Here is a 24,136-nt window from a genome sequence, read left to right as displayed (position 1 = left end):
AAAAGTCTGATTTTTTTCCCTTTCTTCTCTTTTCATTCTTATCTATATTTAACACCCCCTCCCTCCCTCCCTTCCTCCCTTCTTCCCCACTGCAAAGCTCTCTGTGCCTCTAACTCTTTCTTGGTATCTTACACCTCAAATGGTGCAGAGACAGACTCACAGTTCACTTCATCTACTCTGCTTCCCAACAGAACAGACAGTTATGTGCCCTCACAACATGCGGTTATGGAAGCGCACTTACGTGTAACTTCCACACACACACATGAATACACCCTCTGACAAGCACAGAGTTGCGCATGGCTATGTGAAAAGCGGTTCACGCACACAACTGCCTAGTGGTAAGCTACATAGTCACTTGGCATGACACTCACATACACAAGCACACACATACATCGGTCATTTATATGGGCAGCCAAATGGACTACCAAGCGCTGCTTCACCTCCCATAAAGCTGCCATAAACCCTCTCTGCCTCTGACAGTTGACTGATTGGTGTTATAACAAGGCAGGTATGTGTGTGAAACTGTTGGCACATATGTGTGTCCATACACTGAGGTGGACAAACTGCCTCTTACTGCCAGGTGTGGATCTAAAGAAAGACAAATGTTTCATAAGGCAATTATCTTAGTAAAAATGGCACCCACAGTTAATAATATCTCCATAATTATTGGTGTAAAATGCAAATTTCAGCTCTTGTGAGCCATATATAATAGTGGGTGGTTTTTAGTGACATTAATGTTTCGATTGTCCATCTTAATTTATTTTCTGCTCATTCAGAGTTTTTTCCCCAGTCAAATCAAAATACCTGAAACATATACTTTAAAAAAACGCTGCATTGTCTATGTTTCTCTCCCTGTAAACAAGGTCTAGATTTTTTCTCTCTGTCCTCCACAATAAATGTGTATTTGCTTGGAATTTGAAGCAATGATTCTCTCCCATCCAGCCCACAAGAGCATACTGATATTGGGCATAGGTCGGACATTAAGGTCACACGGTGATGTCAGATGTTGAGGTTTGCTTCACAGTTGGCATTCCAATTTATCCCAACGATGTTATATGGGGTTGAGGTCAGGGTAGTGTGGAGTCTAATTAAGTTCTTCCTCGACAAACCCAGAAAACCATTTCTTGTTTTAATTTTTTTTTATTCGATATCTTACACTGCAGGGGCAGAGGAAGGAGGAAAGAGAGACACAAAGAAGGTCCCAGACAAATATTACGCAGGCCATATTAAAGTCCCACAGTAACAAAGTGTTAGCCACTCAAGAAAATGGAGCCATAGGGACTGCTGTTGTTGTGTCTGAGAACGTTGTCATGTGAAGACAACACTGAGATTTTTCTAAACTGTGCACTATTGTCTGTGATTCCCAACCAGGGAAGAGGATAAGATACCCTTATGGGTATTTTTGTAGTACACGTCCTACAACAAACTGTCACTTAAGCAGGCACAAAATGCAGTTACAAGCAAAATATGTCTGAACTCTTACCTAAAAATGAGTCTACGTACTATGTGTGTGTGTGTCTCGACCTCAATTGCACTCTGTCTCACCTCTCACCTCACCAATTAAAGCTCATAACCTCTAACCAGACAGAAGCCACTGTCATATATGTAACTAACTGAAACTATATACGGAATATATTGAATAAATGCTTTAATCAAATGCCACTACTCAAAGCTTAATAAAAAGGATATAAACGAATGAATAACACAGCATGTATGTCTGGTAAGCGTGTAGGCAATCCTTCCATAGCTCTAAGTCACTTTGCACAATAGATCGTCTGGACCTAGCGCCGGATGAAGCTTCTGACCCTCAATTAACTGACTGAGCTTCAACTCTTTAAAAAGCACAAACTGCAGGGTGTGTAAAAAAATAGTTATAACTGCACCTGGAATAAAGGTTAATATAGTGCCTGTATGTTTAAACATCTTAAGGCCGTCTTAAAGCTATCTGTTATATTGTTAATGCAATGCTAATGCTGTAGATTATATTGTAGCAGTAAAATAATTTGTTCAATTCCACAGTATCCAGGTGTTACATGGGAAGATTAGCAGGCCAGAACAACATAGGGCAGAGAAGTAAATGGTACTTTTACTGTTTTTTAAACGTAAATCTAGAGAGCTAAAATTGGTCATTGCATGATGAAAACAGAGTAATGCCATGCAGTGACTAAATTGTATATTTGAATCAAAGTTTTTAAAAAGTCAAAGTGGTTGATAAAGTATGGGTAAACCGCTGAAGTTTTAATTTATCACAATGGATGAACAAACTGAATGAATTGTTAGCTGGTTGCCAATAAATTAGTAGGTGAAATAGTAGAGGAATGGTTAAAATGGGGAGTCAATAGTTAAACAGTTCACTGACAGTTCACTACCATAGCTCTATGTGGCATATATGAAGGGATCCTTCCACCTCCACAGCCCTGTTCATGTGACAGTGAGGTGGAACCACTAACACATAATATAGTTGTAGGTTTTTAGAATGAAGTCCAGTCAAATTGCATTTTTTACTTCTACTGTCATCTCATGGAAATCCGCCCAGCTAATTGAACTTTAACAAAAAGCATTCCTCGACACCACCAAAGACTATCGGCTGACCCGATGTATCCATCAGTGTGTGTGAATGTCAGATAGAAAGCGCTCTGACAGTTTGCTTCCAAGGAGGCTCAACAGGTACATTTTTCTTCTGGAGTGTCAGCCAGGTTTCTCTACTGACATATAAGGTTAATTTAGCAAATTTGCAAACCACACAAAGGATGTGTTTGTGTTAACACAGCTAAGACCCAATAACCTGACCATTGAATGAAAACCAATCCAATACAATTTGTAAAACACCAAATGATATATTCAAACACATCAATCACAAAAGCCAAACAAACACACCAGTCAACCAGAAAATTCAGTGCGCACAGCCCATAATTTTGCTTCACAGCAGTTGCTTCAGTTCATTCATAAAACAGAAAACAAAGAAATCCACTCCGGGGTTTGTTTTTTTTTATCCATTCCTCAGTTCATTCCAGTAAGGTAATGTAGATCCCTCAGAATACTTTTTAGTTCCTCTGCTCATTTATTACATTCTTTATACAAACAGCCGAGACCCTAAATCCACCAGGTTTATAGTAAGTTATAGGAGATAACTTACGGCGCCCAAGCAAGCTGACAGTCCCTCCTGGTCTGTTTCTTTAACTGTTTCCACTGTACTTCAGGGGAAATGCATGTCACTAACGCAAGATTAGCTTAGCCTGTGAACTCACTGTGTGAGGAGGATAAACAATGGCGAATTTCTGCCGGTACGCACATTTGTTTGGCCACAACAAACACAAGGTCTGTCTGTTGATAATTACAGACAGAATTACTGCTAAAACTAAAAAAAAGAAGGTCTTTGGTAGTGAATGTCTACCTGACGTCTGAAGAACCCATGGGCATCACCGAATGCTGCTTTTCCTCTCATGAGATGCTCTGCAAGGCCTTCAGTTGTTGATTGTTTGTGGAGCTTTTTGCCTTCGGTTAGTATTCAGTTACAGAAAAACATGTTCTACTGGGCTGATACCTGTCCACTGAAGAATATTGCATTACTTTACCTTGAGAAATTCTTGGATTTGCTTTTTGCATTATCCATTTGCACTGCGCGCTACTGTGCAGTTTTGTAGCATTTAGCTCAATCTGACTGGAGAATAGCCTTGTGCACTTCAGTCTGGTATTTCTATCAGCAGTCATGTCATCAATAAATTCTACAGATCTGGTTCAATACATTCCCTTGCCATTGCGTTGCCTCCACAATGTTTGACAGAACTTGTGGTATTTTAGGGATTATGAGCTCTCACTTTCCTTGGTTCATCTTGGTTTCATCTGTTCAAAGAACTGTGCAGAGATTTTTCCCTCTAATTTTATTCTGGGCGTCCTATTCTCAACCAATGGCTTGTACCTTGTTGTCAACACTCTGAATTTAGATTCCTGTAGATGTTTCTTGATTGCAGACTTTGACATTGACACTACCCACTGAAGAGTTCTTGACTTGGGTAATGTGACAGGGTTTTTCATTGGTAATCCACTTTATTTGTCTTCTGTGGTCTCACAAGCCTTTTGATGTTGCTGAGGTGGCAGAGTGAATTCTTTCTTTTTAAAAAATACATGAGATTGTTCAATAACCACTCCTAAAATTGTTTGCATCTCTCTGATGGGTTTATTTGGTTTATCAGTCTAATTAAGCCCTCCTTCACTTGCATCCGCATCATTTTGGACCACACATTGGGAGATCAAGCGAACAGCTACCAAATGTTAATTAAACACTTGGAAACAACTCCAGATGTTTTATCAGCTTACCAAACACACACACGCACACACGCTTTTGCATTCCTTAACCCTTCAGAAATGGAGCAGTGGTCTCTCTGATTCATATTGTCTCTCCTCTGCTCACATTAAAAATGGTACACTCACTCTTACTGACTCCCTCCCACTCTCTGCCTCGAACACATACACACACACACACATCTGGCACAGGCACACGCACACAACAGCCCACAGCAGTAGCAGTGCTACCCGGTGTGGACAGCTCCATCTATTGTCTGTGAATAATGTCCAAGGTCACTGTGTACTCAGAGGGTGATCATAAAAACCATACGGCTGCTAACCACAGGCCCAACCACTGAATTAGACAGATGCTGGGTGAAACAGGGAGAGATGAAAACGGAGGAAAAGGAGGAGGTAAGCGAGAAAGTGTGCCAGTAAGTGAGCGATGGAGAAAGAAAGGGTGCAGCACAGAGAAGAGGAGGGATAGAGATAAGGGCGGAGGGAAAGCAGGGAACGCAAGCAGTGGATGAGCATGGGTGAGGAGGAGAGAGGCATCTGATACCCTCTCTGCCTCTCTCTCTCTCAGATCAGCTTATCAGATCACAGATCACGGAGGAAGACAGCAGATCTGCACTCCTAATTTCACTCTTGCTTACTACTTGCAAATGTGGGAGCTTTTGAGTTTCTGTCACATCCAGGGACCAAATCTGAACTTCACGCCAGTTGACCAAGGACAGCTTGTCAAACCAGAGACACAATCTATTTTCCAAATTTGACTTCAGTGCACTTTCACTCAGCACACTAATAGACGGTCTCTCCCTTAATTGGGGTTTCTTAGGGTCAGGCCTCATGGAAATTAACAGAAAAGATTGCAATATTTGCTAAATTGACTGTGTGTAACAAAAAAATCCATCCATCCATTTTTTAAAACAATTTATCAGTCTAGGGTTCAATAGAGCCTTGGGCCTATGCCAGCTGGTGGCCAGAGGTTGCCAGACCATCACCGGGCTAGCATAGATGTGTTTGGATTTCAGAAGATGACACATAAAGGCACACAGAGAGCTTAGTTAGGAGACCAACAGCACTCCGATGAATACAAGGGTGCAGTTAGGAGCTGGTTAGAGTTGTTATTATTGTAGATGTATACTCTAGGCCAACACGTTCTCACTCCCAAAACGTAACATTTTACGCTAGGTGACAAATCATCAACATATTACGTTTTTGGCTACCCACCACGTTCCTAAATGACGACCTCGGAAAAATGAGGAAATATGAGAACCGTCTGGACTGAATCTACACATGTTCGCTCTTTTTCTTCAAATCGCTTACAAACACGCTATTTAACGTCATTAAAGTCCTGGTTAAGATCAGGAATAAGGTTATGGTTAGGGCTGGAATACAGGGCTGGAACGTCTATTACCGCGGGAGCGTCATTGCACTGGATTTCAGCCATAACCCGCCGCGTACCATAAGAACGCCGAAGGTCTCCTTTCGCGTTCCTCAGGAACGCCGCGGGACGTGACAAAACGTCGGCATGTTACGCCTCGGGAGTGAGAACGGGCTGTCTAGGCACAAAAATAATCAAGAATATGAAACTACAACTTAATACTTTGCTTTGCAAAAATCAACAACAGCAACAACAAAAATACATTACCAGCACTGAAGGTAATAAATAGTGGTTAACATTTCCTGTTTGCAGTTTCCATGATGCAAGATTTAGTGAAGATTGTAAGAAAGGCAATAGGAATTGTAGGTAACAATACTAATTAGTGGTAAGTTGAATAGCAGGTTTGCACATATAGTGGAATGCAAGTACTGCCATTTTTTTCAAGGTTTTGTTCATCAGCTTGCAAAAACTCTTGAACTCCCTCCATCTTTAGTCTCAAAATCGGATCATACTTTAGTCAAATCCTCATGAGGCAGAGCAATGCTAAAAGATATACAATCCAAGGAAAACCCTTTTTTCCGTTGGTTGTACCATCACTAGCATCAGATTAAAGGTTCTAAAAATAAGCAAATACAGTTAAGATTAATTATGTATTTTAAGAGTCTCATGCACCACTACTACACCACTACCACTCAGTGCACCACTACTAAAAATGGAAGGCTTAATTTTAAGAAAATGTAACATTGTATGTATGACCCAAATTGTCTTAAGGCTTACAATGAATCAATCACTGTGAGGGTACTAGGATCACATCTGCAGAAAAGGAAAAAAAAGTTGTTAATTCATATCTATCTCACTATTTTATCGTGTTTTTTATTCTTGAGCTTCTCATTTTAATAGTTCATGACAGAATATAACTTTTACGGGAATGTTTAGCAATTTTTAAAAAAGGAACACATGAAGCTAAAACCAAGACAGGTAGACAGAAACATCACTGACTGGTAATGTTGCTGCGTATCTTTTGTACATAAGCATTTGTTACCAGGTTCAGCCACTTAAGCACTTAAGCTTAAGGCCAGGTTATGCTCTACAAAATCTAGTTTATATGCAAAAGGAGTTTATGGTTTCTCTGAACAGTCACAGACAGAAACAAGATGATACAATCATTTAAATATGGAGATGAGAGCACATACTTTTTAGACAGTTTCTCCTGGAAGGCATTAAGAGTGTTTCACTTGGTTGTTCATGTAAAAAATAACCGAAATGCTTGTGTAAATGATCAAAAACCAGGGCTTAAGGGAGAAATTCAAACTCTGCCTCTTTTTGCAACAACACCTTGCCAGTTGCTGCATAAAATAGATGGAAATGCTGGATTGTTAGTAGTAGAAACTTAAAGAAATGGTCAGATAAACTCTTCACACCTTCCATCACAACCACCAGCACCGCCATCGATAAATGGTCACATTTCATATTCCAGAGTCGCAGCTGCATTTAGTACAATCATTATTTCCTTTTCTTTCTTTCTTTCTTTTTAAATGAACAGCAGATAACAAGTTTAGATTTGGGGGCTGCTGCATATTAAATTTTCACACTTAGAGGGTACACCACAGAAACGGGAAACCAGATTCATCTGTAAGCTTTTCTTTTGTAGTCCATGCTTGGGAAGTTTTCTTACAACTAGACCCTCAAATGAAGCTATGATTCACTCACTCTAATTAATTCAATTTGAAAACGATATTGTGGGCTGTTGTAGAAGTGAAGAAGTGTTGCTCGCTGTGTCAATGTCTAAACCCAGAAATAAAGATGCAGAAGTGTGTCTGCTTGGCATATTGGCAAGGTAAGCTGCTGGATACAATTTTCACTCAAAGCAACATTTTCTTTCATATTGGAAGGTATGCAAATTAAGATGTACCAATGATGAGGAATTTGTTTGCGTGTCAGTCATGAATGAGATCATTTCAAGCACAGCGAGAGCATGAAAATGGCATACTGAGGCACAGCAGGCAAAATATCTCCAATTAGTGTCTGCACAAAATGTTAGGACTGATGAGGGAATCTCATATATGTGATCACCCAAACAACCTCTACCTTGCATGTGTAAGTAGTTCTCCAGGTCCAGTGCCATATATAGCCTATGTATGGAATGCACACGATCTTACTGTCTTGGGAAAGATAATAATTTAGTGGCTTTTGACAAATTTGGAGAAAAGAGAAAAGGAACTATAACTTCAAAAAGATATTTGATGCTCTAAAGGTCTTTTAAAGGAATCAAAATAGGTTCAGCTGAAATAACTCCCACAACAGCCATGGAGACGTGTGCAATAACTACTACATGTTTATGGATTACTCTGCTGACCTTTTGTTATTGTGAGTGGTTACAAAAAAGTATATTGAGCATTCAATCATAATATACAACAATAATTATTAATACCTTTAAAAAAAAGCAATTACATTGAAAAAGTTTCCTTGTGATTAAGTGTCATTTTTATTTAATAAACTGTAGAATTATGGCACCAGGAATAGAACTATTTATTGGCTTTGCTCCTGTTTAAAGATCATGACACAACATATACTGCTCAAAAAATGAAAGGAACACTTTCTTTCTCAAAAATGAAAAAAAAGTCATGCTGGATATCTATATTTATATGAACTGGGGAATTAAGGCATGCCACATTGTTTAATGGAAATCAAAATAGCATAGGCTAATGGCATTCAGTGCCTAATCTGTACAGCTCTGTGTGTCCCTCCATGAATATGCTTCCCCAGACAATCACTGACCACCACCAAATTGGCTACCAACAAATTGGTCATGCTGAACAATGTTATAGGTAGTATTATGTGCTCCACAGCCTCTCCAGGGCCTGTGCTGGACCTGCCAATTCTGGTATTCGAAATGACTCCACTGCACCAGGAAGTGAGCGTCTCACTAGAGGACTCTGGGCCCTCAGGCCACCCTCATTAAGTCTGTTTTTGATTGCTTGGCTTGAGACTTTCACACCGGTAGCCTGCTGGAGGTCATCTTGTAGGTCTGGCAGTTCTCATCCTGTTCCTCCTTGCAATAAAAGAGCAGATACCAGTCTCGCTGATGGGTTATGGACTTTCTACAGCCATGTCCAGCTCTCAGAGTAACTGCCAATCTCTGGAATCTCCTCCATGCTCTTGAGACTGTGTTGGGAGACAATGCAAACTTTCTGGCAATGGAACAAATTGATGTGTTATTTTGGAGGGGTCCTACCTGTGCAATCTCTGTTCCTCATGCTACCAGTAGCACAACGCCAAAGCAGCAGAAACCGATTAATAACCCCCTCACCTATTTAACAAACCTAATCAGTATCCCAGAAGTTTTAATGACTTGTTTCTATACCCGGATTAAAACGAGTTCCTTTAATTTTTTTTAGGTATTTTAGTTTAAATAGCTAACACTTTTTCACACAGTAAGACTCAAGTTCCATTGGGAACAAAATTCTTTACCTTGAGTTTAAAATGAAGTCTGCAGTGTCAAAATAATTTAAAAATATGCCGTCTGCATATTTATTTATTTAATTAATTTGGCAAAATTTAAATAAGTGTGTTTGGAGGACATTTTAAAAGGACACTTAAAAATCAATTTAAACTATCTGGTTATAAAAGCAAGCAAAGTTTTTAATGTTTGGAAATTGCTTCATAAATACAGAGGTTAATATAAGGATTCATTGTAAAGACAATGAAAAATCATAAATTATTCTTAAAAATGTATCAAAAATAAAGCAAGCAGTATGTTTTATACTGTACTGCTCAGTTATTGTTACATGAATAACTCGCTGCTTAGAAACACAAAAAAGCTTAGAAGGTCCTGTAGGCATGTTTTTTATTTTAAAGAAAAGAGTTTTAGAATATTTACAAAATTATATATAATATAATTTATATATAATAAACAAATACGGAACATAAATATGAGAGTAAACCTATATGTGTAGTTAAAAAAAGAAGAACAAGATTTCATAATGACATTTACGTGAGTTAGACAGTGTTTAATTGTGTGATGTGGTGAGAATGTCTGTATTTAGATGTGTGGGAAGTCCAAGTATGTATGACAGATGTACACTATTACATGTTATGCATATATGATTATATGGCATGCATGCTCATTTTTAATGTATTAGGGGACCAAGATAAATTTAAATGCTATACACTGGCCATCAGTTGAAGTCAATAAAAATCAAACAATCATGGGATGCCACCCCTTAGTGAAAGTATGTAATTTAAAGCTAATCAGCACCACAAAAACCTAGAAAAAATTATTACTATTGCAAAATCTACTGAAATGTGCTGTACAGCACACATATAGGATACATTTTCGGATACTAAACATAAACATTTCACAACAAGCCCAGTAAAATACACTATATTATAATATTATAATATATCATTATGTTCCAAAGTAATTTATGACAACTGAATGTTAAAGCAAAAAATAATTTATGAAGAACTCTGTAGCAACATCAAAGTCAGAGCAGCTTATATAAAGCCAATATCTATGGCGCCAAGTAGACGTGAGGTTGGAGAGTGAGGAACCAATTTAGAGAGAGGAGAAACCCTGAAAGTACCAAGGGTCAAAACCAGCTGGGGGAATACAGGCACCGAAAGAGAGAGCTAGAGAGGAGATAAGGGAACGAGGCAAGTATAGTGATTAAGTAAGCATATGAAAGACACTAAACTAGAGCCTGACGTTTACCACTTAAGCATCAGTGCAAGCTGATGAAGAGTGGGTGAATGAACTTGCTGTTAAATGGATAGGAGGCTTGTGAGCTAATGGAAAACAGGTGCGCAGTTGGAGGCGCTGACTGAGAGCCCCACCTCCTGACGGGCCTCACCGGAGCTGGAAGATTCACCTACATGAGAAGGGTAAGAGATGAAGAAGATAGCAAGTGCAAAAAGGAAAGAGGGAAGGAGGAAGGATACTGATAATGCCAGCCTGTGACATTATAATATTAATGATAAAATACAGCAAGTAAATGAGCGACATGAACAATGGGAGGATCCCTAAATATTGAACAGAACCATGCTCATAAAATACATATAAAACATAAAGAAATAATGAAAAACCTATTAACCTGCTATAAAATATTTGTTTTATATATGTGCATCTGTTTTGTATTTAGTAGGTACGTATCATCTGATTTTATTGGATTTTAAAATTGCAATGTTGGTTTTTAATGCCACTTCTGCTTTTTTTATTCAACAGGTGTGAAGGTGCTATATTTGTCAGAATGCGCATTACTGCATGTGTGAATTATTGTGTGTGTTTTGCCTGCTTTCCCCCATATCCCCATGCACCTTCGTAATTAGTGTGTTCTTGGTAATGTAGTCTAATGGCTTCACGGGAACACTCTGAAATGCTGATGAACATCTGTTTGGCAGAAAGCTCGGAAAACACGCGTTCCGTCTATGCTGGTCTCAAACCCAGATAGAAATGCACACTTCCTACAGTTTGCCATCCAAGTGACTTTGTGTGTATGTGAATCTATGTGAAGAACATAAATGTCATGAGCTCGGAAGAATTAATCCAGCTGAAAAACTTCAACACCTGTAATTACACAAATATCCCTGCATAACATTTTGTTTCGTTAATGTGGCTGCATAGCAGAATCAATTAGCATTTTAGACATGCTCAAACATTTAAGTACTTCACTTTTTTATCTCAGCGGTGAAGAAGAGAATTGTGGATGATTTTACACTCTTTCCATTCCCTTAATGCCCATCAAGACACAGACAGTCATGCTGAATTCATAGCAGCTCTCTGACATGGAACACTTTCTACATAAAAACAGGTGGCTGTGTATGTTTGTGGCCTTGTTAGGGCTGTACAGTGTGCTGCCCCTACCAAGGTCAAAAAATGTCTCAGCACAGCCTAGGAGAAGGAACAGGTCGTTTTGTGTGTGTGTTGGTGTGTGCACCCCTGCCAACTGGCAGGGACCCAACCTGCTATCAGTGTCGTGCCTTCTCCTGGAGACAGATCCGCTGCCTAGTTAAGAAGGTAAGCAGAGAATCTGATGCCTTCTCTCACTCTGGCCTCTCCTCCTCTCTTTTTGTCCTTCTGTCATTCTCTCAAATGTCAGGGCAAAGCAAAAAAGGGCAAAAAGTGTGCATGTGTGGGTGGTTGGCTCTGCAGCAATGTATTATGGTGCAACCAGCCATAGTCATGTCTAGGATCCAACAGTTTGCATGCTATGACCTGAGGCACATCCTTCAGAGGGACCAAAACATACAGTTATTGTGACACAATATGACTGACATTCACTTATTTCCTTCTCTTATTCTCAGACCGCAGGATGGACAGATGAAGGGACGGTGGGATGCGGGGATGAAGGAGAAGACGGATGCCAAGAGAGGGAACCATGCGACGGCGGCGGCTTAAACAAGCTGCCTAATTGGACACAAGAGGCCTCGCAAGTTTAGTGGCAGAAGACTTCAAAAACACTTTTCTAATACGAATACAACCAGGAGAGGCACATAAAGGGGCGCAGATAATTACAGACAATTGGCAAAACATGTACATAAATGCACAGCGGTAAATGCAAAACAGAAACGGCGATGCGAGCAGCAAACTTGTATAAGATAATTCTTGTCAGAAAACAGAGTGCACACACACACACACATGAACTGAAAGTAAAGAGCAGCGCTGTGGAGGGTTTGTTTCCACTGACACATGTACATGTATAAGCTTACCAGCACACACACATACACACACACTTAATATAATAGGAGTCCCTCAGATCACAAAGCAGCTGCATTATTTAACAGTAGGACTAGGATAGCCTCCAGTGTGTGTGTGTGTGTGTGTGTGTGTGCGAATCTCCTTTTCCAGCTATAAATACACCTGCATCTGAGAATCCCCTTGTTCTTTTGGCTGTTTTCCTCTGTCTCTCCTCTGCTTTATTCGCTGTCTCTCTCCATCTGCACCGGAACTGTTATACTCCACAGCGATCCATCACCATTTGAAATATTCCTCGACTTAAAACTAAACGTTACCCAGCATGGAAGCAGGATTCAGTAATACATGATATTATAGGAGACGGAAAAGTCTAGTGTCACTGTCTGCTGTTTCTATTCAAAACCTGCCATCAAAATGATATGTATCATTTTCCCACCAGGTTAGGGTGGGAGTTCACCTATGTTTCCTGTGAAAATGATTGTTATCTCTGCATTACAAACCAAAAAGTACTATAGAGCCGTCGCACCCACACACTGGATCAGTCTCAGGCAGCGTCTGATCCAGTGCTGCTTATAGCGCCCGTGTTGTAGATGAAAGACATGTGCTTCATTTCTAAATGGAAAAATATTTTAATCAAGAACACGTCCCTCCTAAATGAGAGATTTTTCCACTGGTTTACTGACATATTTATAAATATGGTTAATATGCTTTTACACGTATAGCATGATGGGCTTTCTCTTTCACATTCCTGAAGCTTGCAGATATGTTTAATTGAGCATCTCATTTGCATACTCCACTATATCCGGACAGACATTTCCTAAGGATTGCTACTGTACTGGTGCATAACAAAATAGCTGATCTCCTGGGTGATGCATTTCAGAAAAAAACATTAATTTCATGTCCTGCTACTTCGAGGTCCATTCCAAGTTGTATCTTGTTCTTTTACCACTTCCTGTTTTATTTTGTGTATTTAGCTCAACTCTGTGTCAGATCCTCCACTTTCTGCCCTTGTGTGTTTCCTTATGTTGTGACTGTGCGCCACCCTATTATGTTCCACCACTGCCAAATTATCCTTCCCCCTTGTGTATGTCTCCCCCTGTCTCTATGTCAGATTGTCTTTGTATCATGTGTTGAGCATTACAACAGTTTCCTCCATGTGCAAGGCTTCCTGTGAGCCTGACATTGTCTGTCTTTGATTTTTTTGTCTTCTGCCTTCTCCCTCTGGTTGTGCTTGCATGGTTCAACTAATAACCCGTGTACCGAACGGTTTTTGCCTCAAGTAGAGTTTTTCTTTTTCAATTTTAATACTGCCTCTGGTGTCATGCATTTAAGTCTACCTGTTCCTGCCAACCAATCATTACCGGTATCTGTTATCTGTTAAAATTCTAACATATTGACTGCAAGATTAATTTACCATGACAATCAGCTTTTCTCATATTTTAAAACTGAGTTGGAGGCAACAGTTCGCCTAAAGAAAAAAAGGACTTCTTCTCGTTCTCGCATGTTAGAGAAAATTCGCAATAAGAGGAAAATGTTCAGATCATCGGCAGCAAATTTCATTGCAGAAAACCAAATTGTTGAATAAGAAAATCAAAGTAAAATCTTATGATTGTCCTAGAAAGAAAGTCGTGTGATGACTACAGTAAATCGATGTCATCATCTGAAAAACATTGATTCTTCTACAAGCATTTATGGCCATCCTATATTTGTTATTCAAATTCTAAAGAGGAAAACCGCGGCTCATTAACAGAGCCACACAAATTAAAGCTTAATGATCTAATTCCATAAGTGTTCATGCGACACCGAGCCTTCAGAATCCTTCCGTTTTCTCCAATTCATCATGAATAAGAATTATAATCACAAATGACTGTCAGGGGAAGTTTGCCAGTTCACTTGAATTTAATTAGTGCATTGATAACTTTCTCATTTTCATGTTCTGTTCTGTTTTAATACTGTGTTGCAGATATTTTGTAGAATCAATCCAGTATCTCAAACTGAGAGTAAAGAATACCCAGCAAACCAACACTTTTTGTCACATGGAAGGCAATTAAAATAATGCCAAGCAGCGTACTTTAGATGGGCAGACATGCATGCATGTACACTATCAACTTATGGCTGGATGTGGTCTCTTTGACTCTACTAACGATCAGAAACTGTGGCAGCTGATGGGAGCACAGCTGGATAAATATTCAGCTCAACTAAAAAGCTGAGACACCGCTAAAGACAATCTTGCAATTGGCTGTACCCAAACCCCCTGACTCGCTGGACCACACAGTCGTGTGGGAGCACACAAACACACACACACACACACCGAGTGAAATGAAAATATTTCAATCTGGAGAAATTATTACATAATATAGTCTGAACTGAAATGGAAGGGAAGTCGCTTACAGCTATCCAAGGCCTTCATTTTGTCATAATATTTTATTGAACTTGAAGTGAAGATAAAGTGAAACAAAACCAGTAAAAAGCTGCAGCTCTATTAGAAGTTGTGGAAAAAAGGGAAAACGTCTTCTAAAAATTGGAAGATTGAACTATAAAGTATAAGTCCACAATTTATTAGTCAAAAAAAAACCAATCCACTGGATTCGTGTCACGTTAGACGTAACATATATTATAGACAGTGTTGGGGAGTAACGGAATACATGTACCGCCGTTACGTATTTAAAATACAAAATATGAGTAACTGTATTCCGTTACAGTTACAGTTTAAAAAGGTGGTATTTAGAATACAGTTACTTTGTTGAAATAAATGGATTACACGGCGGTACTTCCCTGTTTCATATTGTCGCGGGTCAGGACTGTTTGGGTTTTGTTTGACAGCTACGTTCTGTTGTTCCAGGTGGCAGCGTTACGGTTGCCATGGTTACAGGGTGACGCTCTCTCTCTCTGTGTTTCCTGGGTGAGAGAGGCCTTTTTGTTGTTATTATGCTAAGCTAATAGGCAGAATGCTACAGGTATAGCTCTAAAGAATGTAGCATCATAGGCAGTGTAGTCCGTGCTGCAGGGAGAATGGACTGCCATACCCGTTATGTGTCTGTGAGCGAGGGAGGGAGAAAAAGGAAAAGTACGAGCTGTCATCGAGCAAAAACGGGAGCTGGAAGCATGTAAATATAATAATAACCACTGCAGCCAAGAAGAGTGCCTGACGAGCCCAGTTGTAAGTAAGCTATTAAGACTCGACTGTACACCGTGTTCGTGTTTTCCTCCAAAAACAATAAGTTCTGTTGGAGCAGCCTTTCAACGCCTCTCTCTGTCTCTCTCTAGCAAAGTTGACCCAGACAACAAAGTAAAGCTAGTTTTCGGCTACGAGCCCGACACAGAACCCACCGTATTAGCCAGTGGACCTTCAGTAACAGTAATAAATCATAGCAATAGTACATTCATGTAGTTGTAAACAGCATGATAATATATTAAGTAATCCAAAGTATTCAGAATACGTTACTCTCATCGAGTAACGTAACGGAATACGTTACAGAATACATTTTGGGGCATGTATTCTGTATTCTGTAATGGAATACATTTTAAAAGTAACCTTCCCAACACTGATTATAGATGATTTATTTCATCTCAATTACTTAACAGGATTGTTTTCATAGTTAGGTGGTGGAAGAAAATTCTTGATAAAATATCACTGGGGCGATTGTGGCTCAAGAGTTGGGTGTTCGTCTTGTAATCGGAAGGTTGCCGGTTCGAGCCCCGGCTTGGACAGTCTCGGTCGTTGTGTCCTTGAGCAAGACACTTCACCTACCGCCTACTGGTGTTGGCCAGAGGGGCTGATGGCGAAATATGGCAGCCTCGCTTCTGTCAGTCTGCCCCGGGGCAGCTGTGGCTACAACTGTAGCTGCCTCCACCAGTGTGTGAATGTGAGAGTGAATGAATAGTGGAATTGTAAAGCGCTTTGAGGGATCCTGAAAAGTGCTATATAAATGCAATCTATTATTATTAGTATGAAAAGACTGCGATCTCAGGTAAAAACTAAAGTCACCATGGAAACCTCTGTTTGATGGCACCAAAAGGAGTGTATCATCAGCAAAGAGCAAAAATGCAATTTTAAGGTGACTAAACCTTAGCAAAAAAAATAAGATTATTAACATTCAAAGGATACACTTCAGCTCACACTACCTTTCATCAATATGTTGCAGGTTAACGTGTCAGAAAAGATTCTAAGAAGATGATTGTCACTTTATTTTAGCTATTCTTATTTAAACAATATTCATAGAGTTTTTGTGCATTTTGTGACTCTTGACTCTTACCAGAATGTTGCTGAATCTTTTCCCCGATGATTTTAGATTGCTCTTGAAGGAATAAGGAGTCTTTATTTGGCGAAAGAAAGGTGTATTAACAGACATGTACACTGAGTGCACATGAGTCAGTGTTGACGGGGCTGCTGAACGTGACGTTCAAGTCGTACCCCTTCACACTCACATGAGAACACACAGGCCATTAGGACAGAAATGCATTCGAGGCACTTTGTGGTATTGATTTTTGTTTACTAGTAAAAATAGAACAACTTTCAAATGTAGATCAATAGTCACACTATTTCTGCTTTCACGAAACAGTACCAAAAGGAACACAAATGTACAGATACTCAGTCTAAGAACAGTCTTGCACTTACCGTAGATGAGGGGTGGCGAGGTCCAGGAACCAATCAGATAACAAAAGAGAAGACAAAAGCATGTGCGGGGAAGGAAAAATATGAGGACACAATAGCTGAGAACAGGCACTTCGGCTGCGGGGTACAAATGCACTTAAGCTGTAGACTACAATCTGTCAGTCCACTGCAAGGAAAAATAGAAGATGATTGAGAAGAGAGCACAGTGAAAGAGTATTGTGCTTTTTCTTTTTCTCCGTTCAATAAGACCAACAGAGAGCAAAGACGTGTTCCACATAAAGCTAATTTATTTTTGCTGCCTCTTGCCACTAATATGCCAAAAGAGGGATTCTTGTCAAAAGGGTGAGATATGAAGTGGCTTGCTCTGACACAGGCAATTGACGTCCAGCCACAAAAATAAGTGGGCCCAGTGCAAGTCATTGTAAACTGAGAGGGTAGGGTGAAGGAAAATAACTGTGTTTTTGCCCTTCTGGCCATGTAAGTATTTCACCTTCTGAGCCATTCTGATAGTTGTTTTTTATGCAGATGACTTGTAGTTGTCTAAAAATTTTTTAATATTAAGTAGAATTTGGCCTCAATTTATTTTAGTGTTGCTAAGGGTTTATTTTAATTTGTCTCCTGTTTTTATTTTTCCCTGCTGTTGCAGCTGTCTTCCATGGACAAACATGGGAAAACAAAACATCTTTTTTTCCTCTCTTTCTTTCATCAAGCAGATTTGGAGAACAAATTCTAATAGTTTTGCCTGACTTTGTCTCTCAGTTATTTTTTGATTAAAATGTTGTTGTTGTAGACAATCTGGCTGGGGAAACATAAACTGGGAAGCAAAACGTAAGCTTCCCACAGATTACCAAAAAACATTTGACAGCAATCTTCTTCCCTGGAATAAACACGCAGAGACGTCTCCCGAAAGTTTCTGTAACTACTCTAATGGAAGAGGAGAAACAGATCCAATTTGCCATCTTTGAAATGAGTCACGTTGACCTACGGTTAGGTCTGTCCCGCCACAGAGGATTAAATAGCCAATATAACTCTATTTTAGCTGTTGGGCTTACTTCCAGCTGACTTTATGTTTCTCTTTTTAAGGATTACTAGCTCTTTAAATTAAAATAAAACATTACATTTTTAACCATAAGTGACTGAATTGAATTACATTCATTAAAAAAAGAGGACAGCGCATATGCTGTCTTTGAAGAAAACTAATAAAAACAAGTTTTTTAAGTGTTTAAACAGCTGCAAATATGAGGGGTTTTGGGAGTGTGGGAGACACTTTCAGAAAGTGTTCAAACTGTGTAACCAGTGTGCTTTCGTGTAGTTTTAATGGACACCTGCTTTCCAGTCAGAAACAAGTATTCACTGCAGGTGCAGCAACACAAAACTCCTATTATATCTCTTACATTTTCAAAACTGATATACTGTAACAGACCAAAATGTTTAATGGGTAACTAGACAACAAAGAAAGGCTTTCATCTATGTCTGTGTGCACGCTCTACCTCTAGCCTATGAGCAGCATGCATATCATTTGAGTATCGCGTGTCCTGCACCCCGCAGACAGTGTCTTCGCAGTGTAGCCAGTTTGTCAGCAGACCCCCTTTGGTGCTTCGGTCACTCTGTTCTATTACTGCACAGTATGCATGAAACCAAACAAACACCATGGCCAATAGGCAAGGCAAACAGTTTCTCAGCATCCTTCTGCCATTTAAGGCACAGTATGAGGCCTGTGCTGTGCGCGTGTTGTGTATTTGGGATAATGGTAGTTGGTGAGCTTGAGAATTTTTCCAGTAACTGGATGAAGTTGAGTGTGTATGTGCCACAGATGTGGGAATATAAAGTTGCGCTTTGCAAATATGAAAATTTATGAGCATTGTTATGAGCTAGACGCTGCTGATGTCCTGCGGCCAGAGATTCATTGTCCTTCTGCAGCCGATGAGATCAAACTCCATTCTGTCCTATTAACACCATTGTCTCCTGCTGATAATTATCTGCAGCACTGCACTCTTCTACTCAGCTGTAGTTTAAAAGGGAAAGAGCAAGTTTGTAAAACAGCCTGAAAACTTATTAGGGAGTAAGCAGGGGGAAAGAAAGGCAGAGTGACAGTCAGGTGGAGTGGCGTGGAGCGGGGAGGGTGGGGGTTCGGGGAAGGGGCACACAGACGAAAGGAGAGGAAGGAGAAATGATGATGATGAGTGTGGATAGGCAGGGAGAATTGAATCTTTTAATCTCCCAAAGTGGGAAGAAAGCGACCTGAGGCATTTGTGATTGGATTTCCTTTAAGTCCACAAGTAGGTCAATAGAACTAGCATTGCTCATTAGCAAAGAGGGAGGAGAGGGGTAGCGAGGAGAGTGAGGGGAAAGTTTTTTGTCAGTACAGTGAGCATCATTCATTTGCCCTTTCTTCAGAAAAGGAGGAGGAGCAGGAGAGAGGAGACAGAGCAGCAAGCGTGCACTGGGACATTTAGTTTTGTTGACTCTCTGAAAAGGGTAGAGAAGTGAGAGCAAATATAATGAAGCACAGAAGACTTGCAAAACTGTATTCACACTAAATATTAGCCACCAGGCCTGCAGAGGAAATAAAGATTTCTCGCTGTAAAATCTAAGTGAAAAACAGAGAAAAAGCGAGGCCCTATTAAGTCAATCGAAAATCATCCAAGGTTGCTTCTAGCCTAGAAGGATATAAATAAATAAAAGCAAGCCAACATGTATAAAGCCTTGTATTTATCAAGCCTTAAAATGACTGCCATCTACACTGGGGTGTGAATGAAAGCATTAGCCACTGGTTTTGACATTTGGCTGAATAATAAACAAGTACTAAAAGCTCGGGATAATTCTTTCAACCCGGATTTGTTTCTGCACAATTAGATCTTCCTTTTAAAGCACAATTAGCAATATGGTGCCAAAGCCAACCAGGGAGAAGAAGGAGAGGTGTGGCAGAGCTCAGGGAAAGCAATAAAGAGAAGCAAAAAGGTTAAGTTGAGTGGCGCACAGTTTTTATGGAAATGTCACGATGTTTTTAAAGCATTTATTGTGCCTGGGTGCTAGATGCTTTCTAAACTGAAAGCGCTTTATCCTAATTCATTCCAAAACAGCCTCCAAAATAAACTGGATAGAACAGATTAATTATGGCTGTGGTAAAATATTCAGCACATGTTTAATGCAAAATAAACCTCAGAATTATCGTATGGAACGACTTAACTCGCAAGAATGATATGTCCACTAAATTAAAATTATTCTTCTACTTTATATTAAAGAGATGCTAGTGATTCATTGTATTCTTTATTTGGATCTCCACTATTTATTACCACAGCAACAACTATTCGGTACAGTACAAGATATTCAAACATTACACTATATTCAGTAACTGTCACGATCTGAGGAGACAGACCGTGCGGTGGTGTGTGTGGTGGACCCAGGTGCGAACACAAGAGAGTAGACCGGAGTAAACTTAAACTGAAAGCGAGCCTTTATTATGGGTGATGACAGGTTTCAAACAAAGCAGAAATACCGTGACTAAACTGAACTTAAACTAAACTGGAAGCAGATACTGATAAGCTCTGAAGACTCAGAAAACCATGACGATGACTGTAAAGACTGGCCGTGAGGACATGGAGGGTGGGAACACAGACGACGTGACACAGACTGCATGAAACACAGAAGCTGTGTCCCATTTCAGGGTCTGCACGCTTGAAGTACGCGCACTACGCGTACTACATACGGCGCGTACTATAAGTACGAGAAGTGCGGAAGTGAGAGGCTTGTGAAATGGGACGGTATATGCTTCGTCGCGCTGTTCAGGTTGCCTAGCAACCATGATACTTACCACGAGACACGTTACATACAGCTTTGTTTGACAGAAATGAAGGAGAAAAATGTTTTGTTGGTCATTCAGTTTTTGTCATGACATCACTTTGATTAGTTGAGTATCTGAGGCTGAGACCACAGGACTGTAAAACATGATTGTTGGGCTTCATTTCTGTACTGAACAGTCATTTATGACTAGCTAGTAAATAATAATTAGTTAATGTTGTTCATGAGACTAAAGTCATCTCACTATGGTAATGTAAATATAATATGGCCAATATTATAGTATTGTCAGATTATTATCTATCTAAAAGTCAGTCATCTATCTATGACTGACTTTAATTATCCATAAAATCATCAGATTCTCTGTAAGATTAAGGTTGACTATATATATATATATATTTAGAAGTAGAGGCTTTAAAACCAAGTTAACGCTGAAAGTACAAACATCACTAATGTCACACAACTTTGCCGGCATGTGGCCAACAGCAATGTTTTAATGTTCTTCGTTATTAAACATTCGCACATGAATAAGTGACGTCATATTCAGTACTTACTTTTGACAGTTCACTCTTCGGCCGCTCCCTTCTTGCGGCAAAATTATCCACACCCACCTCCGCGCTATGAATTGTGGGATATATGGGACCACGAAGCGTGCACCGGACCACGCTTGATATTTGGGGAAATCGACGGCGCATTTGGAGTATGCATTTGAAGTACACTTCGAATTGGGACAGCCGTCGTCGCGTGGCGGTGACGTAACCGCACTTAAAATGCGTACTTCAAGCATGCAGACCCTGAAATGGGACACAGCCAGAGACTAAATACACATGAGGGAAGATCAGGGGAAGTGGCCACACATGGGAGCACAGCTGACACACATGAATCTAAAGACAGGACAGCAGAAGTGAAACTAAATACACTGACATTGAATACAGACTTTCAAAGTAAAACAGGAAACATGGAGATTAGACATGACATGAACTAAACATAACCACGCAGACATGACGCATGACAGGTAGACGCACAAACCAGGGAGACTGAGTACAGGGAGATGACATAAACAACTAAGAAACAAAGGGCTAAACAGCACCCTAGAAATTAACTAGACGAACTAAATGAATAAATGAATACAAAAGATACATAAAACTCAACACTGGGTCACACGACCCAGGACCATGACAGTAACCAAGTAAATTGAAAAGAACAGCGTGAAGTTCCTTCAAGAGTCAAAAGCAAAACAGTGATGCCGCAGATACATACATAATTAACTCATTTGTCTTTTATTTATTTCTACAGTTTTTATTAATCCAATTTTAAAAAGCTGTTCCAGCCTGACACGGCCCTCTTCAGTAGTTCACGGTTTTCTTTAAAGCACAAGATGCCATGAAGAAACATATGACACTGCCCCTCATTATTGTATAATAGCTCTGAATACAAATACACAAATTTTTGTCATTTAAAAGACCAGACCAGAAGCCAGCATGTCTTTTACCCTCATCCAAAAACAGTGCATCTCCTCTATGAGAGAGATGCAGAGAGTGAAGACAGTGAAGCTCTGCAGAGAGTGAAGACAGTGAAGCTCTGCTTTGAGTGAACTGGATCTTAATAAGGTCTTGTTTTGAAGTGTCAGACCATATTGCTGGACAGTAATTAGGGTGGCATAAGACCATGGATTGCAATACTTCTTAAACTGCTATTGTTTTTTATATACATAAAGAAACATTTTCTAGTGGTGGAGCACCTATGTTATGAACATGAGCTGACCATGAAACGTGACACTTAGCAATTTGGCTTCTTTAATCTGCTCGACAGCCTCCTGTTCCAAAAAATGCACCGCCTGTGATCTGTCCTGAGAGCATGCCTCGAGCTGAGTGCAAGAGTCTTTGAGATGTTAAACTTTAACCTGCTCTCCAAAACCCTTTGATCAACTACCATCAAGTCTTCTTGAAGCATTTTCTGAAGTTCCTTTGCATTTTCAGCATATATTTACGTTGCAGTGCCATCAAAGCACATAGCAAAGCGTGTTGTGTAAAGATGGAACAAGGTAGAGTTCTTAGTCCCCCAGTTCCTCTGGGGAATTCCATATTATAATGACTTTAAAGTTGACACAGTGCCATGAAACATAAAATGCTGCTAACTGTTGAATAAATTACTCGTTCTTGGGTTCTATCTGAAGTCTAGTTTGTTTTAATTGTTTCACTTCTGCCACTTAGCGATGCTTCCAACTCACTAGACATCCGTGGACTATGGTTACTATGGTAACCGGGAGGCACTATATACAACAACAAATCTGACATTTGTTGCACAAATGGGCACTTCTTTTACAATAAATTAAACCAAGTTGCATTCCCTGACAGCGTGTGACTTTTTTTGTATCATAGTTAATTTTCTGTCACAGACACACCGATAACTTTTTACAACCAAGTTTTCAAAACAGCTTTTATTAACCCAACTAACTCTCTTTGGATTCGTTTTGAGTTCAACGTCTTCCAATATGCAGTAATTGATAGTTTGACTAACACTGATTTTCCTTACCACTTGTTAAGCTGGTCTTGTCTGATTTCGGGTTTTTCCAGTTTTACGTTGCCTGCTTGCGAGTAGAATATATTTTGATCTTGATCTTTGATCTTCTTTGAGTAAATGACACCTGCCTACCAGTCATGTCTGCATTTGGTTCCTCCTTCTTGCTCCAACCTTGGCACTACATTATCACGTTGAGTGTTTTAAATCTAGCACCTGGTTACATTGTCTTATCAGAGAGCTAAATATAAAAGCAGACAGCAGGCAGTAAGCTTAGATTAGCAAAGGATAGAGGCAGGCATTAAACCATGGTAAAATAACTACTTTTACTGCAATTTCTATGACTTATTAGTAATGAATATAGTTTCATTTATTTATTTGATACACTAGGAGTCCTTCAGTACAACACAAATCAAAAAAAAGGATTGTGTTTGTTGTTGGCGTCATTTGTTTTTGTGTTTTGTGAGATAAGAGCTCACAGTGCTTTTTAAAGAGTGACAGTCCATTAGAAAGAAGGAGAGGTGCAATGATTTCTCAGCCACAAGACTCTTGTTCTGTCTGGGAGCTTTGTTTTCACTTGCTGATTACTTAAGCTTTCACCTGCTTTTTGGATTAGGTTTGGGGACTCTAACTATGTGGTTACGTTCCCAGACAAGCCTCCAAAATGTTAAACTTTAGTGCTGCTTGGGCCACGATACCCAACGTCAAAGGATACCTTGTCTGTAGAACTGAGATGGCTTTAACAAACAGCAGTACTTGACGATGTGAAAAGCATGATGTAGGACTTTGCATTATGAGATAGGCCACACCTCCTAACAAGCAGCAGAGTTTTGTCTTC

General features: G+C 39.7%; 1 protein-coding gene and 1 long non-coding RNA gene across 2 annotated transcripts in view; one reads left to right on the top strand and one right to left on the bottom strand.

Moving 5' to 3' along the window:
• LOC146516269 (uncharacterized) overlaps positions 1-12,873 on the bottom strand; it is a 274,115-nt gene extending 261,242 nt beyond the window's left edge. The window contains exon 1 of the long non-coding RNA XR_014874633.1: positions 5,432-12,873. This is a non-coding gene — a long non-coding RNA (uncharacterized LOC146516269). The remainder of the gene's footprint in view (positions 1-5,431) is intronic.
• Positions 1-24,136, top strand: part of LOC146516248 (perforin-1-like) — a 579,062-nt gene that overhangs the window by 139,177 nt on the left and 415,749 nt on the right. The window lies entirely within an intron of this gene.

This window comes from Neolamprologus multifasciatus, chromosome 6 (assembly GCF_963576455.1).
Source record: "Neolamprologus multifasciatus chromosome 6, fNeoMul1.2, whole genome shotgun sequence".
Taxonomy (NCBI): domain Eukaryota; kingdom Metazoa; phylum Chordata; class Actinopteri; order Cichliformes; family Cichlidae; genus Neolamprologus; species Neolamprologus multifasciatus.
Note: the sequence above shows the minus strand (reverse complement) of the source record. Positions and strands in the feature narration are given on the sequence as shown.